Raw genomic sequence first — 13,386 nt, 5'->3', positions numbered from 1 at the left:
TTTATTCTGAGCCGTGTGGATGAAAGGCTCTTGGTGCTCCAGCCAGGAGTCAGGGCTCTGCCTCTGAGGTAGGAGAGCCAACTTCAGGACACTGGTCCACAAGAGACCTCCCAGCTCCACATAATATCAAACGGCGAAAATCTCCCAGAGACCTCCATCTTAACACCAGCACCCAGCTTCACTCAACGACCAGCAAGCCACAGTGCTGGACAACCTGTGCCAAACAACTACCAAAACAGGAACACAACCCCACCCATTAGCAGAGAGGCTGCCTAAAATCATAATAAGGCCACAGACACCCCAAAACACACCACCAGACGTGAACCTGCCCACTAGCGAGACAAGATCCAGCCTCATCCACCACAACACAGGCACTAGTCCCCTCCACCAGGAAGCCTACACAACCCACTGAACCAACCTTAGCCACTGCAGACAGACATCAAAAACAGGAGGAACTACGAACCTGCAGCCTGCAAAAAGGAGACCCCAAACACAGTAAGATAAGCAAAATGAGAAAACAGAAAAACACACAGCAGATAAAGGAGCAAGATAAAAATGCACCAGACCTAACAAATGAAGAGGAAATAGGCAGTCTACCTGAAAAAGAATTCAGAATAATGATAGTAAGGTTGATCCAAAATCTTGGAGATAGAATGGACAATAGAATGGACAAACTGCAAGAATCAGTTAACAAGGACCTAGAAGAACTAAAGATGGAACAAGCAACGATGAACAACACAATAAATGAAATTAAAAATACTCTAGATGGGATCAATAGCAGAATAACTGAGGCAGAAGAACGGATAAGTGACCTGGAAGATAAAATAGTGGAAATAACTACTGCAGAGCAGAATAAAGAAAAAAGAATGAAAAGAACTGAGGACAGTCTCAGAGACCTCTGGGACAACATTAAACGCACCAACATTCGAATTATAGGGGTTCCAGAAGAAGAAGAGAAAAAGAAAGGGACTGAGAAAATATTTGAAGAGATTATAGTTGAAAACTTCCCTAATATGGGAAAGGAAATAGTTAATCAAGTCCAGGAAGCACAGAGAGTCCCATACAGGATAAATACAAGGAGAAATACGCCAAGACACATATTAATCAAACTGTCAAAAATTAAATACAAAGAAAGCATATTAAAAGCAGCAAGGGAAAAACAACAAATAACACATAAGGGAATCCCCATAAGGTTAACAGCTGATCTCTCAGCAGAAACCCTACAAGCCAGAAGGGAGTGGCAGGACATACTGAAAGTGATGAAGGAGAAAAACCTGCAGCCAAGACTACTCTACCCAGCAAGGATCTCATTCAGATTTGATGGAGAAATTAAAACCTTTACAGACAAGCAAAAGTTGAGAGAGTTCAGCACCACCAAACCAGCTTTACAACAAATGCTAAAGGATCTTCTCTAGGCAAGAAACACAAGAGAAGGAAAAGACCTATAATAACGAACCCAAAACAATTTAGAAAATGGGAATAGGAACATACATATCAATAATTACCTTAAATGTAAATGGACTAAATGCTCCCACCAAAAGACACAGATTAGCTGAATGGATACAAAAACAAGACCCTTATATATGCTGTCTACAAGAGACCCACTTCAGACCTAGAGACACATACAGACTGAAAGTAAGGGGATGGAAAAAGATATTCCATGCAAATGGAAACCAAAAGAAAGCTGGAGTAGCAATTCTCATATCAGACAAAATAGACTTTAAAATAAGGACTATTAAAAGAGACAAAGAAGGACACTACATAATGATCAAGGGATCGATCCAAGAAGAAGATATAACAATTGTAAATATTTATGCACCCAACATAGGAGCACCTCAATACATAAGGCAAATACTAACAGCCATAAAAGGGGAAATCGACAGTAACACATTCATAGTAGGGGACTTAAACACCCCACTTTCACCCATGGACAGATCATCCAAAATGAAAATAAATAAGGAAACACAAGCTTTAAATGATACATTAAACAAGATGGACTTAATTGATATTTATAGGACACTCCATCCAAAAACAACAGAATACACATTTTTCTCAAGTGCTCATGGAACATTCTCCAGGATAGATCATATCTTGGGTCACAAATCAAGCCTTGGTAAATTTAAGAAAATTGAAATTGTATCAAGTATCTTTTCTGACCACAACGCCATGAGACTAGATATCAATTACAGGAAAAGATCTGTAAAAAATACAAACACATGGCGGCTAAACAATACACTACTTAATAATGAAGTGATCACTGAAGAAATCAAAGAGGAAATCAAAAAATACCTAGAAACAAATGACAATGGAGACACGACGACCCAAAACCTGTGGGATGCAGCAAAAGCAGTTCTAAGGGGGAAGTTTATAGCAATACAAGCCCACCTTAAGAAGCAGGAAACATCTAGAATAAACAACCTAACCTTGCACCTCAAGCAATTAGAGAAAGAAGAACAAAAAAACCCCAAAGCTAGCAGAAGGAAAGAAATCATAAAAATCAGATCAGAAATAAATGAAAAAGAAATGAAGGAAACAATAGCAAAGATCAATAAAACTAAAAGCTGGTTCTTTGAGAAGATAAACAAAATAGATAAACCACTAGCCAGACTCATCAAGAAAAAAAGGGAGAAGACTCAAATCAATAGAATTAGAAATGAAAAAGGAGAGGTAACAACTGACACTGCAGAAATAAAAGAGATCATGAGAGATTACTACAAGCAACTCTATGCCAATAAAATGGACAATCTGGAAGAAATGGACAAATTCTTAGAAATGCACAACCTGCCAAGACTGAATCAGGAAGAAATAGAAAATATGAACAGACCAATCACAAGCACTGAAATTGAAACTGTGATTAAAAATCTTCCAACAAAGAAAAGCCCAGGACCAGATGGCTTCACAGGCGAATTCTATCAAACATTTAGAGAAGAGCTAACACCTATCCTTCTCAAACTCTTCCAAAATACAGCAGAGGGAGGAACACTCCCAAACTCCTTCTACGAGGCCACCATCACCTTGATACCAAAACCAGGCAAGGATGTCACAAAGAAAGAAAACTACAGACCAATATCACTGATGAACATAGATGCAAAAATCCTCAACAAAATACTAGCAAACAGAATCCAACAGCACATTAAAAGGATCATACACCATGATCAAGTGGGGTTTATTCCAGGAATGCAAGGATTCTTCAATATACGCAAATCTATCAATGTGATAAACCATATTAACAAATTGAAGGAGAAAAACCATATGATCATCTCAATAGATGCAGAGAAAGCTTTTGACAAAATTCAACACCCATTTATGATAAAAACCCTGCAGAAAGTAGGCATAGAGGGAACTTTCCTCAACATAATAAAGGCCATATACGACAAGCCCACAGCAAACATCATCCTCAATGGTGAAAAACTGAAAGCATTTCCAGTAAGATCAGGAACAAGACAAGGGTGCCCACTCTCACCACTCTTATTCAACGTAGTTTTGGAAGTTTTAGCCACAGCAATCAGAGAAGAGAAGGAAATAAAAGGAATCCAAATCGGAAAAGAAGAAGTAAAGCTGTCACTGTTTGCAGATGACATGATCCTATACATAGAGAATCCTAAAGATGCTACCAGAAAACTACTAGAGGTAATCAATGAATTTGGGAAAGTGGCAGGATACAAAATTAATGCACAGAAATCTCTGGCATTCCTATATACTAATGATGAAAAATCTGAAAGTGAAATCAAGAAAACACTCCCATTTACCATTGCAACAAAAAGAATAAAATATCTAGGAATAAACCTACCTAAGGAGACAAAAGACCTGTATGCAGAAAATTATAAGACACTGATGAAAGAAATTAAAGATGATACAAATAGATGGAGACATATACCATGTTCTTGGATTGGAAGAATCAACATTGTGAAAATGACTCTACTACCCAAAGCAATCTATAGATTCAATGCAATCCCTATCAAACTACCACTGGCATTTTTCACAGAACTAGAACAAAAAATTTCGCAATTTGTATGGAAACACAAAAGACCCCGAATAGCCAAAGCAATCTTGAGAACAAAAAAAGGAACTGGAGGAATCAGGCTCCCTGACTTCAGACTATACTACAAAGCTACAGTTATCAAGACGGTATGGTACTGGCACAAAAACAGAAAGATAGATCAATGGAACAGGATAGAAAGCCCAGAGATAAACCCATGCACATATGGACACCTTATCTTTGATAAAGGTGGCAGGAATGTACAGTGGAGAAAGGACAGCCTCTTCAATAAGTGGTGCTGGGAAAACTGGACAGGTACATATAAAAGTATGAGATTAGATCACTCCCTAACACCATACACAAAAATAAGCTCAAAATGGATTAAAGACCTAAATATAAGGCCAGAAACTATCAAACTCTTAGAGGAAAACATAGGCAGAACACTCTATGACATAAATCACAGCAAGATTCTTTCTGACCCACCTCCTAGAGTAATGGAAATAAAAACAAAAATAAACAAATGGGACCTAATGAAACTTCAAAGCTTTTGCACAGCAAAGGAAACCATAAACAAGACCAAAAGACAACCCTCAGAATGGGAGAAAATATTTGCAAATGAAGCAACCGACAAAGGATTAATCTCCAAAATTTACAAGCAGCTCATGCAGCTCAATAACAAAAAAACAAACAACCCAATCCAAAAATGGGCAGAAGACCTAAATAGACATTTCTCCAAAGAAGATATACAGACTGCCAACAAACACATGAAACACATGAAAGAATGCTCAACATCATTAATCATTAGAGAAATGCAAATCAAAACTACAATGAGATATCATCTCACACCAGTCAGAATGGCCATCATCAAAAAATCTAGAAACAATAAATGCTGGAGAGGGTGTGGAGAAAAGGGAACCCTCTTGCACTGCTGGTGGGAATGTGAATTGGTTCAGCCACTATGGAGAACAGTATGGAGGTTCCTTAAAAAACTACAAATAGAACTACCATATGACCCAGCAATCCCACTACTGGGCATATACCCTGAGAAAACCGAAATTCAAAAAGAGTCATGTACCAAAATGTTCATTGCAGCTCTATTTACAATAGCCCGGAGATGGAAACAACCTAAGTGCCCATCATCGGATGAATGGATAAGGAAGATGTGGCACATATATACAATGGAATATTACTCAGCCATAAAAAGAAACGAAATTGAGCTATTTGTAATGAGGTGGATAGACCTAGAGTCTGTCATACACAGTGAAGTAAGTCAGAAAGAAAAAGACAAATACCGTATGCTAACACATATATATGGAATTTAAGAAAAAAAAAATGTCATGAAGAACCTAGGGGTGAGGCAGGAATAAAGACGCAGACCTCCTAGAGAACGGACTTGAGGTTATGGGGAGGGGGAGGGGTGAGCTGTGACGGGGCGAGAGAGAGTCATGGACATATACACACTAACAAACGTAGTAAGGTAGATAGCTAGTGGGAAGCAGCCGCATGGCACAGGGATATTGGCTCGGTGCTTTGTGACAGCCTGGAGGGGTGGGATAGGGAGGGTGGGAGGGAGGGAGACGCAAGAGGGAAGAGATATGGGAACATATGTATATGTATAACTGATTCACTTTGTTATAAAGCAGAAACTAACACACCATTGTAAAGCAATTATACCCCAATAAAGATATTAAAAAAAAAAAAAAAGAAGCTTGTTTCATACCCACTGATTGATTTTAAGGGTATATGTAAATGCAATTAAATTACCATTCATACATATACGTAAGAACCTAGTCTCCCCAACCCCAAACTGCCTTATGATACAGGAGTCAGAAAAACCCTACAGCACTGATGGAACCAAAGCAAATCACAATTGAACTTATCACATTACGTGGGATAATTATACAGCTGAGGGAAACACTAGGCCAATTCATGACCCACCGACATAATCATGCTACATGTCAAGGAAAGCTGAGCAAATGAGGTCAGCCTGTGCAGTGGGTGGGCAGTTGCCCAGACGGAGGCTTTATGAATGGGCTTCCCTCCGAAGCTCTATATCAGCAATTTTAGCACCACTTCGAGAAAGGAAAAAGAATTGGGCCCTTAAGTAGAGTTCCCCAAACTTGTCTGTTGAATTAATTGGAGCCCTTATTTAAAACAGATACCCGACAGAGCCCCAGATCATTCTTATTATCAGCAGGGCTGGAAAACATCAGCCTGGTCCAGCTCTTTACAAGTCAGCCTGGCTTCTGGCACTGCCCATTAGCACAGGTGTACTAGATTGTTATTTCCATTCAAAAGTTTGTTTGCAAATGTTTGTGATTCCAGCAAAGCCCTCAGGGGATCTCCATGAATTAAAATGTAGGCACTGATGTCATCTCTCTGCCTAAATTCCCCACTTAGCCCCTGCCCAACTGCTCCAGAAATTCACCCAGAGTTCACCTCAGAGACACACAAGGCCCACTGCTTCCTGGTAGAGAATCTCTGAAAACACACTGGAATGTATGAGGGACACGGACTCATTGTTCAGTGCTGCACTCAAACCATGGCTGCCTCCTTCTGATTGATTTGTTTACAACAGCAGTTCTCAAAGTGGGGTCATCAGCTCCTGCCTCAGCACCACCCAAGAACTTGTTAGAAATAAAACATCTCGAGCGGCATCCCAGAACTTCTGAATGAGAAAATCTAGGATTGGGCCCCAGAAATCTATTTTAATAAGCCCTCCAGGTGATCCTGATGTACTCTAAAAGTTTGAGAACCACTGGCTAAAATATATATTTTTTTCTTTCTCACTTATTTCAATATAGTGAACCAGTAAGTATTTAACTAGTTAGGCCTCTCAAGCATTTCTTGAGATTTTTCTATATTCAGTTAGAGGAAGGAAAAAAAAAAAACCCACCTCATTTCACATGATTGACATTCCTGCAAAGTGGTCTTGATTTGAGGACATCAAAATGAGATGATCAAAACCTGATGGTTAGGAAAGAAAGGCAGTATTTTAATTTCATTACTTTGATTATTTACGTTCATAAGCCATAGTCGCCTGATGAAGTCATTTTTTACAAAAACTATGGTCTAATCATACTGTAATTCCTCTTCAAGGTGCAACTTTTACATAGATTATGAGTGTTTCCATGTACATAATGCAATGTGACTCAGCAGCTCAGACTCTGAATAGTCATTCAGGACATTGTCCAAGGGGTGAAAAGAATTTTTTAAACCTAATGCTCATTTATGACTCAACTTCTGTAGTTCATTGGTAACATATATGTGAATATACTTTTACATAAACATGTTCTACATTTACAAGTGTATATAATAAATAAGGGTATGAGATGTATGTATAAATACATCCTATGCAGAGAGAGAAATGCTTGTAAATAAACAGGCTTTAAATGGGAGAAGTCCATGAAATATACACACAAATACATGAGGAAAACCATATTATGTAATACAATAGACTCTATTTAATAATTCTCACATTGATTTATAAAACTCAAAAAAACAAAGTTAAATGAACAGGAATTGAAAGTGCATGATGGATGCATCCCTCATAGCACTTAAATCTCTTCTACTTGATTAAAAATTCCTAGTTCCTCTTCACTGAATTGTTTAGAGTTTTTGAGCAGCCTCTGCCCTGATTAAAACAAATTAGCATCAAAGATCCCCTGTTGAATGAGAAATCATTAATTGAGAAACATGCAATGCTCCTTAATTACCTTTAGAACAGTGAGAGAACAAATAATCTCAGGTTCCACAGGGACCTCCTGCTCTGCACTGTGGACTCATTTCTTGTAGCTGCTGGAATAAAACTCAAGTTGCAAACACTATTGGGGAATATCAATGTGAGCTTCAGTAAACACAATGCCGATTGTTTATCTAAAAGAAAAATATCTAGATAACGACTAAGAAGGAAGAGAGAAAAGTGTTTTACTTTATTATCTTGTTGAGAGCTTTAAAAGTGTTTTACATATGCCAATAGTGACTGAGAAATAATGTGAGCTGTTCTTTCTGATACAAATTTTAATGCTTTGTGTAAAATACTTCATTTACGTAATTACCTGCTAAAATTTCAGATGCTTATGTACAGATGAGTAACTTTGTCACTTAACAGTGGAACAGAAAGCACCAGGGTCAAACTTCACCAAATCCAGCTTACAAATGGAAATTCAAATTATGATGCTGCACCTGTCATTTATTCCTTTATGTATCAATATAATAGTTACAAGAGCTTCTGTAGGCCAGTGAGATATGATGCATCCCTCTACCTTCAAAACCTAGAAACGCTGAATACTAACCCATGGGAAAAGCATTAGGAAATCAAATTGTTGTAGGTGTTATGACAATGTAAATAATATTACCAAAGGCTTACACACAGTGCCATCCGGACAGCCTTCTGATAACAACAGTCATATGGGACTGGATCTGAGGTTCTGAAAACTCTCTTTTCCTCATAAGCACCCTGGAAGGAAGGAAGCATGGTGTGTGAGACTTGTCATTCAGCTGAGGATAGAATCTTGGTTTTATTCTGCTTTTCCCGGGTCTCCATTTTAACCACTAGATCATGAGTCAACAGTCTTTGAAAAAATTGATGGAATTGATTCAACCCCCTCTGCTTCCTTGGATATTTTTGGTTCATGTATAGTTTACAGACTGGTTCATATAACATAAAGCACAAGACAGCCAAACAATGCTTCCATTTCGAATTGATATTAACGTGGTTAAGACACGATTCTGGAAATTTGCTTTAATTTTAGTGACACGAAGTGACTTGTTTTATAAGTGGAATTAAACTTTATACCAACAGTCATAGTAAATTCCAAACTTTGTAGAAATGACTAATTATTATTCTTTGTTTTCTATTTCACCAAGATGATATATTTGACATTGCCATAACCTTTGCAAATATTCTAAATAATCTCTTAGAGATTACACTGCAAGGGCAATTATCAAGACTACATCAAGAATATGTACACAAAGTAATTTGCACCAGAGAGAGAGAGAGAGATCATTAATTGCATTTATGAAGTGTGAAAGGATATAAGAATCTTATGACATACTGGAACAGTAGAAAAATTGTTAATTTTTTCCTCAAGGGATTCCCATGAAGGTATATTCTTTTTTGGCCATTCGACTTTAGGACAAAGTAATTCTCAATTCACTAATGTGCAAAACCCATGAGGTTCATATGTGCTGTCAACGTAAGAATTACTACTGAGAAGTCTACCACATAATCATCTTCTAAGTATGTTTTAGAAAAGGAAATTCTTGTCACTAAAACACTGCATATTATGTATAAAAACACAAACAAAACATCGTTACATATCCTTACAAACTTCTAGTTTGTAAAGCTCATCATGGACAACTGCTTCCTGAGAAACAAAATGATGCTATTTGGTATTTTTCCCTTACAGAAAAGTTGTTTCCTTTAACAGCCAACATCTTGAATTTCTGCATTGGAAGGTCAAACTGGAGCTGTCACTTCAGAAATCAGCAAGGAGTGGATGTTGTATATTCAGTCTTTGTTTCCTCTTCCAACTAGTTCATCTGCACATAAATGTTCAGGAGACCATATTTTTTTATACTCCCAGGACATGAGCTTCAAATGAACCTGGAGTTCTAACTCTCAGCAGGGAATAGTCCTGATAAGTAGAATATCCCGTTTGCCATTATCTATTTGTGTTGCAAGGTAATTCATTTTGGGTTGAAATCAAATTGTTTTAAGCTGAGCTGGTATTTTTATTGGTGTCCTTCCAGCCGGCCTTCCTTTTAAGTACCATCGTATTTCAAACAAGCTAGATCTAAAGGAAAAGATTACTGCTGCCAATGTGCGTTGTCACAAGGGAACAAAGATGTGCAAGACCTATTTTATGTTATTTATGTTTAAAGCATTGATAGTGGTTTGAGAGCACTAGTCTGCTGCTGGGGGAAATAAGCTGACTAATCAATGAAGGGTCAGGAAAGATGTGTGATGATGGGAAAGAAAATCTAAAACAATCTGGTGGTATTTGCTGTAAAATTACCATTTAAAGTTGAGGAAGGTAATATTTGCAGAATGTAATAGACACTGTAAAAATCCTGAAAAGCACAACTCTGAATTACCAGGTAACATATATCAGTGGTTTCTATTGCAATTTTATTATTTGGGAACTTTGGCACATATATGCCCTTTAGTGTTACCAAAAATCATCAAGAGAAGAATCGTTCCTTGGTGATTCCCTGAATTTAACCTTAAATCTTTGCATGGTGTAAGGATAAAACATTTAACTCTAATCTACTTCCTATTTCAACAACATAAGCCCATCACAACACCTAAGTAAGGTAGGTGAGCATTTTTATCCCAGGTTACTTAGAAATAGTTTAGACAACTGGTCCAAGGCATTAAAAAAAGTTGGCATTTGAGTTCACATTAAAACTCAAGTGTGTCCCACACAGGACCTATTCCAAGATAACTTATACATAACTGAAAAGCACACCATTTAAGATATCTTTCAGCAACAGGTGCGACAGAGGCACAAAGAACTGTTAGAAGAATTTGCTCACTAACGCCATTCTCTTAGGTGGATTTTCTAGAGTACAGCTCCTACCTGACCACGCACACAGCTGGTGTAAAGAGGCTTGTGCTTAAACAGCTATCTTGCCTGAGTGAAAATTTCACTTCTGCCCAAAATAAAAGTGGTCGAAGCTTTTGATGGTGAGGAGAATACAGTGTTTCTGCAGGGATCTTTGAGGGGTTCGGTTTCTTGTTCACTTAGGGCTGCTCCACAACCAGTCCTTGAACAGGGCAGAATTATCTCCTCAACAAACGGTGGGAGCCCTGGAAGGCAGACAGGTCAGTATGGGGGAGGGAGGTGCAGTTTCCAGAAGCTCGTGCAAAATACCATGTGGTCTCATATTTACAAAGCAAAATAATACCTGCTGTTTTCACTTGAATGGCTGGAGAGAGCAAAGCTCAACAGAGTGTATTGGCTGTTGTGGCTGTGCCAGGCCCCCTAATGCTAAACAAGCAGGGGAGTCTGCTGGAAATTGGAGAGGGAGTTGCACGTTTATCAGAAAGGGCTGTGGGTTAGACCTGAGAGAATGCCGGCCCCTCACTTCGGCCACTCACAGGTGACTTCTCTAAGGAAACCTCGTCAGGGCCAAGAAAAATAAATTTTGAGTTGAAATCTTCAAATCCCTTGATAACCACTGATCCACCATCAAGAAGTCGAAGAGGAACCTGTGCCAGGCTCGGATGTCCGGAGAAGCTGCTGCTTTCTGTTGTAAGGAAAAGGCGCTCCAGGATTCGACTCTGAGCTCTTCCTGCTTCAGACACATCTTCATCTGGGCTCCTCCCCAAAACTCTTCTCCCTCTTCTAACGCTTCTGGGGCATGCTAGCCAGGCTGGGCAAGTTTCTCAGGGCAGAGTGGTCCTCTTCCCTGGCCTGACCTCTGGGAGGTGTGGTGTAGGGCTGCCCAGAGGGGTCTGCTATTTTATCCCTCAGAGCACAGGCAGGACCCCCCTCAGGGTTAGGCCTCAGGTCAGGCCCTGAGCACAGGAGGTGCTCGGTCCTCCTGTGGGGTTGGAGAGAAGAGAGGTGTTTGGATCATCCTGGCTGCTCTGCCTCGGGAACACTGGACTGAGGCCCAGAAGAGCAGTAGCACGGACATAGGCCAGGACCCAGAGGGCAATGTGGGGACTAAACCCAAAGCTTGCCAAAGAACAAGCAGACTTTTCTTAGAAAACTCCTCAGCTGTGCCATGGCTGCACCAGTCTCAGAAAGAGGACTTTCATTGTAAGTAAGAACGACTTATGTAAACACATGGTCAGGGCAGAGACCCTCAGTTCTGGCTGGAATCCTGGTCACTTAGGCTCTTGTGAGTTTTGCTTCCATTCTCAGGAACAGTCAGTGTTCAGCATGTAATTCAAAGAGAACATGTAGAAAAGGCTAAGAAAAATCAGGTGAAGAGAGAAAAATGGATTTTGAACGTGGAATTCAATGACCAAATTTTATAACCAAGTCTTAGACGGCAGATGGGCTTTTCCCGCAGTTGAATGCTTTTTCCTGGATGATCTTGAGAGGGTAAAAAATATATATAACAAAACTGCATTTGGCAATGGGGGTTGGAAGAGCCAATGTTTTTATTTCAGTAATTAAACTCCTGATCAACAGCATACTATATCATAAAATGTTGGCTTTTTAAAGCAGGTTTGAACTTTCACACAATCTGTTGTAACACTGGCATGCACACCTACATACATATATACTGAGATGGTTCTCATTCATTTAAAAAATTTGATAAAACTAAAATGTTAAATGTACACTGTAATGAAAACACTGCTGTAACACCAACCAGATGGCTTGTATTCCTTGGAAAATTATTTAAAGCATTTTGACTTCGATAATTTCGTTATTTAAAGAAATTTTTCTAACTGTAAATAAAGGCAGCTCTTTGGCCAAGTGCAATGTCTCCTTAATTTGCCTAATCGTAAGAATCACCGAGGCGCTTATTAAGCATATGAATCTTCAGGGTTCATCAAGTCCTTCCGTATCTTAATCTCCAGAGGCAGAGGTAGGAATCTGCACTGACCCAGGCAGTCTTATGATCAAGTAAGTTCCAAACTCACCTTAGCAAAATAGCAAATGGTCTTTGGAAGCTGGTATTTTTTTTGTCTATGTGGGTAGCATTAGTTCATTTGATCAGTTTTAATTTTTTACAACTTTTTACACGAAACACTTTTCAAATCATAGTTTTATGTTCAATGAAAAAAAAGATGTATCATGTATGACAACCAAATGTAAGGATCGATCCTTCTTGCCAAATTTTGACGAGAAAGTGACAATTGATGTTTCTGTCTAAATGTCACCAAGCAGCGATTTAAAAAATGTTTTACTAATACTGTATATATTTTGAAAGAGTTAGAGCTGCTATTGACCAAAATATCCAAGTGGTTTTTCAGAAATCTCTATATCCTAGAAATTTAGGAACTTAAGTTTGCATGAAATCTTCATTTGCAAACACCTACTTGGCTTTTACCTATGGTGAAAAGATGAATGAAAAATTAATAGATGAATTCATAAAACAACAGGTAGGAAAAGAGCAGCCTGGTGGCCCCATGATTGTTAATACCAGCTACGCTGCACTGAGGGCCCGTCGTGGAAGCTTTATGTCTATTATCTTCTAGGCTCACAACAACTCTGCAAGGTGGGCACCAGTACCTTCCCTCACAGATGGAAAGTCTGAGGCTTCAAAAGGTTAAAACGTGCCAGCACCACACAGCTCAAAGCTGGTTGCAACATCTGTTCTCAGGTCCAGCCGCCAGTCTGCACTCTAAATGACCCTGCAGCAACACAAAGCCAGGTAGTCACTGCTGTCTTACTGGAACTCAGAAAATGAGATATTGAGAAGCACTGCAAGTAGCGATTACA

The sequence above is a fragment of the Grampus griseus genome (genome assembly GCF_964374135.1).
Source record: "Grampus griseus genome assembly, chromosome: 16".
Classification (NCBI taxonomy): Eukaryota; Metazoa; Chordata; class Mammalia; order Artiodactyla; family Delphinidae; genus Grampus; species Grampus griseus.
This window is presented reverse-complemented; position numbering follows the sequence as displayed.